This window comes from Sphaerodactylus townsendi, linkage group LG03 (genome assembly GCF_021028975.2).
Source record: "Sphaerodactylus townsendi isolate TG3544 linkage group LG03, MPM_Stown_v2.3, whole genome shotgun sequence".
NCBI lineage: Eukaryota > Metazoa > Chordata > Lepidosauria > Squamata > Sphaerodactylidae > Sphaerodactylus > Sphaerodactylus townsendi.
The window spans coordinates 172649691-172655725 of NC_059427.1; positions in this window are offsets into that span (position 1 = coordinate 172649691).

Sequence of the window (6035 nt, forward strand, 5' to 3'; positions counted from 1 at the left end):
TCTGCGCCTACACCTGTCTCTCAAGATACATGGTACAAATTTGCCATAAAAAGTATTATGGAATACACAGCTTAAAAAACAAGAGGCGGTTGTAAGACCCAGTTGGGCCATATACAAGATGCACCAAAAGATACAGTCCAGCATTGTGTCATAAAACCCAGTGGCACCACTAAGATAAGATCCTACAAATGTTTACAATTGGGATAGAGGGATCAAAGTTTATTTGTCCACCTGGCTGCATTATCCTGCCGTCCTCCTTCCTGACAAAGGTAGCAAAACTCCCTCAAGCAACAGTTTGTTGTGTGATCTGTGCAGAGGTGGGATCCAACCAGTTCTCACCACTTCTCTAGAAGTGGTTACTAATTTTTTCTGAGTGCCGAGAAGGGGTTACTAAAGCAACCTCCCTGCCCAATAGGGACTGGAAGTGCGTGTGTGCGGCAGCGCCACTGTTTGAATCCCACCACCATCGGAACCTGTTATCAAAATTTTTGGATCCCACCACTGGATCTGTGTTATTTTCCTGCCTGCCATTGCCATACCAACATTTTGAGGCTTCTTTGCCTGTCCCTTGCTGTCCTGTGCGCTGAAGCGTTGGCTGTTACAACGAGACCCTCTTTCATCTCTTGATTTCAAGGCATAACTGCAGAAAAATGGTCTAAAAATTGAGTAATGAATGTACTGTGGTCTATTTGCACCAAAACCTACCTTCAGAGAAGAGCTGTGTTGGTCTGCAGTGGAGCAGCTAGAGTTGAGCTAAGATCCAGTAGCACCTTAAAACCGAAAGGATTTTCAGGATATAAGCTTTCAAGAGTCAAAGCTCCCTTCATCAGGCTCGTTTCTGACAAAAAAAGCTTTGACTCAGTCCGGTCCACAATGGCCAGGTGGGTGAGGATGGCACTGCTCTGGCCTCTCCAAAGGGCTTCCTTGCGATGTGGGAATCACACAATCACAATCACAATAGACTTTTACTGGCATACGGTATACAAGCGTGAATATAGACCGTTATTAAATTTAAAAGAGTTGTACATGCCGTCTATGAGTAATTTTACATTCTAAGATCACACTTCATTTATAAAAATATAATATAGATTAAAAATTTTGACCATTCCATTGTACACGGAATTGTGAGCAGATATAGTACAACTACACTTAAAAGGCAGGATTAAGATATTTCGAGCCATTCGTTATTCACATCCTATTTACTAAAAAGGTATAACCTTCCCCAGGATCTATAAATGGTATATACTAATTAATGCTATACATTAATTAAATTTCCATTAAAATGCAATAAATAACAATGAGCTCCTTGTATACGCCTTCTATAATAACCCAGGAGTACCAGAGGTATAGAGTATTTCACATTTAAATATCATTTTATACTTGCGTATTTTACATACCTCTTAAGGACATGACTTGCAGCAAATAATTGGCTATTCTCCCAAGTGTAAAAGGATCATTACTGTTTAGCAATTTGGGGATTGATATTTTGGAAGGCACATTTCCCATTATCGGTAGTAATAAAGCTTCCCTCTGTGGGTTATATTTTGGGCAATAACATAAAATGTGGTCCAATGTTTCCACCATGGTGGGACAGAAGGGGCAGCGATGTGGGAAGCCTGCTGGCAAAAATCCTCCACAGGAGATACACCACAAAAATGTGTGTAAAGGGGCTCCATTGGTGTAAAGGGGCTGGGTGGGCAGCGGAAGCTGAATAAGGTTGGCTCCACCTTCTGGCCCACCTTTGAAATGCCCCCAGCCACACTGTCACAGCTTTCTGTGCTGGCCGGCCTAGGGAAGGGCAGTGGCTTCTGGGTCAGGCACTGCACAGCCACGTATCCAAGTAAGTCACCCCTCCCTCAGTGCATTTGCCCCTTGCGCTGGTGGGGAGGGCAGCCATGCCAGTGTCGGGCTATGGCAGTTCCAGAGATGGGTCTGTCCCAGAGGTGGGATCCAGCAGATTCTCACAGGTTCCCGAGAGTAGGTTACTAATTATTTGTGTGTGCCGAGAGGGGGTTACTAATTGGTGATTTTGCCACATGATTTTTGCCTTAGTTACGCCCCTCCTCCGCTCCTCCACAGAACTTGAAGCAGTCTAGCAGGAGGTGCACCGGTGTGCGTGGCAGCCTGCACCTGCGTGCATTCGTTTCCGCGCCCAAGGACCGGTGCAGTGGCTGCGTCCTTGCCCCAGCAATGCCCCGCCCCCGGAATGCCCGCCACGCCCCCGTCGTGTCCCGCCCAGCCCCATTGGCGCTACGCCACTGTTTGAATCCCACCACCATGGGAACCTGTTACTAAAATTTTTGGATCCCACCACTGGACTCTGTCCCCCCACCCCCGATTGGACTGAAAAACTCCTACCGTGAAAATCTTGTTGGTCTCTAAGATGCGACTGGACTCGATTGCAAAATCTAGCTGTTCTGGCTGTACTTTGAGCAATCTGCATCACTGATACCCAGGCACCTTTTTAGAGATATTATGAAGCCTGGGAGTTTCTCTCATAAACGTTTCAGATCTGCAATAAAGCCTGTGTAGAAAAGGAAAATATGACAGGCTTATTCCATGGCTCTGCTTTCATGAATACAGTTTTTAAACCCAGAGGTAACTTTATCCTGACAAAAGGAGACTAATGATGGTTGGAGGAAAGAAGTGGGAGGCTTCATGACATTTCTGAAGCCTTGAGAAAACTACAAAAGAGCACATATGGTACATATTTATTTACAGTATTGATTCTCAGGACGCCCCGCTTTGGCGGACCGGCCATCGCTTTAAACAATTTGTCCCGCGTCCCGCAGGTTCTGCAAATTGTCCCGATTTTGGGGCTGCCGCGACCGCCTTCTGGGCGCATAGGCAGTGCGGTGAGCCTCTGCGCTGCTGCTTAGCTTGCCGTTTGCCGCTCTGTGACAGGGTGGCAAACGGCAAGCCCCAGAAGGCAGTGCGCTGCTGTGCGCGCGGGCGGCCACTTCCCTGTCCCGGATCACAAAGGTGACCATCTGGTCACAGCAACATAGGGACCTGGAAGAAAGCTTATATCTAATGTATAGCCTTGCTGATCTGAAGAGAGAGGGCAAGTTAGGATAATTTTTTAAAAAATCTGTTAAAAGATCCATATGCCTGCTTTCGTATGCTAACTTTTAAGCATACAATTAAAACATCGTAAGTGTATAGACACACATGTATAAAGCCTGACGGTCCAGCATCCCTGGGAATGGTTTTGGACTAGGCTGAGAATAAGTTGAAAATTGAGCATGATATCACTTTAAGAATAATAAGAACAGGGAGCCTGATCATCAAGCTGTGTCTGTGATGATAGTCGGTGGGTACCGGGTACCGGGGATAGACAATGGGTACCTGGCACAGGTAATGACAGAGCAAACATTTTAGTCAGCATATTGTTAAACACTGCAGCAGTCTGGCATGTTCGTATAGGACAGTGATGGCGAACCTTTTTGAGACCGAGTGCCCAAATTGCAACCCAAACCCCACTTATTTATCGCAAAATGCCAACACGGCAATTTAACCTGAATGCTGAGGTTTTAGTTTAGAAAAAACCGGTTGGCTTCCTCTTCCTCCGCCCCACCTGCTCAAGCAGGAGCCAGCCTGCTCTAGCCTCCAGCAAGTCCCACGCGCACCGCTCTGCGCCTCTCTAGCATCTCTGCCTCTTCTGCCCCCCCCCCCCAACGGGCAGCACCCACCCGGAGCACAGCCACCAGGCCCACCAGCTGAGTCCTCCCTGCTCACTGTGGTGCGCGCACGTTGTGCTCAATGGCCCGGCCAGCCTAGATTTGTGTGTGGGGGTGTGTGTGTGTGATTTTCCACCCCCCACATGATGAACTCTATGCGCGTGTGCCCACAGAGAGGGCTCCGAGTGCCACCTCTGGCACCCGTGCCATAGGTTCGCCACCACTGGTATAGGACATGTTCTACAATCTTTCAACCCAGAGTTGCGACCAGTTACTTTTGAAACCACCTTATCCTAAATCTGACCATCGTTCCATAAAGGTCAGTCTTGTCTGTCCTGACTGGCAGCAACTCTCCAGGAGCTCAGGTGAGGTCTTTCATATTGCTTACTGCCTGGTCCTTTTAACTGGCAATGGCTGGGACTGAACCTGGGACTGTGTGTATGCAAAGCAGGGGCTAAGTCATGGCCCATACCTGCCTGCTTGGCTAGGTGATTCTGGGCTGCCTCTGCACACAAAGGGAAGGGGCTTGCTGCCTACCGGAGCATCCAAGTTGTGTGCTACAACCTCCCAGTGGCTAAGACATACTTCCCTCATGTTGTCAAGAGTGCCACATCACCTCTATACAAAACAGCCCTCCAACTCCTCCCTTGAAGCTATTTATTTGTTTATTTAGAAAGTTTTATGGCACCTCTTCAGAGTCCTGCTCAAGGTGGCTTACAAATAAAAAACACAACTTTCAAAACACGTCACTGAAGACACGGACAGCATTGAACACAATCTGTGAAAACAGAAGAAGACCATTAAAGATAAACCCCCTAATTAAAAACTTGGGCGGAAAAAAGATGTGTTTTAACCTGGGGCCTAAAATAAAATAAAGTAGGCATTGGGAAAGCCTCAAGGGGGATAGCATCAGTGGTGGGATTAAAATTATTTAACAACTGGTTGTTTACAAGCACCATTTCAACAACCGGTTCTGCCAAAGTGGTACGAACCTGCTGAATCCCACCACTGGATAGCATTTCAAAGATGAGATGCCCACAGAAAATGCCTTGTTTCTACCTCTGATGGGAGCACAGAGGGCATGGCTTGAGAGGCAGATCTTAACTGACGGTCTGGATAATATGGGAGGAGACAATCTTTCAGGTACCCTGGTCCCACCCTGTTGATCATGACCATTATACCAACCTGCAGAAAGAGAATTATCTCTTTAAATTCAAATCAAGTAGGTTCCCAATAGATGTGTAAATCTTACAATAAAACGAAAGCCAGAGCTGTAAGATGGCTGCAGCAGGGGTCACTGACTTTTTTCAGCTTGTGGACTTCTAACACTGGATGGACGGTGTTTGCAACAACAAAACGGCTCCCACAAGAGATGGAGCCAGCCACGAAATCTCCGGGCGTGAGTTCATGTATCACTCTTAACTGTAGCTCTTCAACATCTCAGGCAAAAACTCCAACAGGATGCCTTTTAAAATGAACATATGGTTTTAAAATATTTTTTTTCTGGCTTATCTTCAGTCACACAGTGAAGATCCTGGTGTTGCTGCAATGCAACCTCTTCAGACCACTGAGTCAATCCTATCTCCAGTGGCCAATTAGAAGACCTGCTGGGCAAAAGCCCCGTCTACTTTCTAAAAACACTTAGTGGGCACTGTCTTGGGCAGTGGTTCTCAACCTGTGGTTCACGACCCCTTTGGGGGTCGAACGACCCTTTCACAGGGGTCGCCTAAGACTCTCTGCATCAGTGTTCTCCATCTGTAAAATGGATAAATGTTAGGGTTGGGGGGTCACCACAACATGAGGAACTGTATTACAGGGTCGCGGCATTAGGAAGGTTGAGAACCACTGGTCTTGGGGATTCCTGGATTAGAGCGTAGGGCTTAGGGAAGCCAGGTGGGACCTGGGGATCCCCTGGAATTACGGTTTATCTCCAGACGACAGAGATCAGTTTCCCTGGAGAAAATGGATGCTGTGGAGAGTGGACTCTATGGCATCGTGCTCCATTGAGGTCCATGTCCTCCCCAGTCTCCCTCCCCAAATCCCCGGGGAATTTCCCAACCTGGATATGGCAACCTGACCCCCCATCCCCTAGTGCAGTGATGGCGAACCTATGGCACGGGTGCCAGAGGTGGCACTTGGAGCCCTCTCTGTGGGCACGCACACACAAAGTTCATCATGTGGGGGGCGGAAAATCACACACACACCCCCGCACACACACACATCTAGGTTGACCTGGGCCACTGAGCATGACGTGCGCGCACCGCTGTGAGCAGGGAGGACTCGGCTGGCGGGCCTTGTGCCTGTGCTCCGGGTGGCTGCTGCCTGAGGTGGGGGGGACGCAGAGGAGGCAGAGAT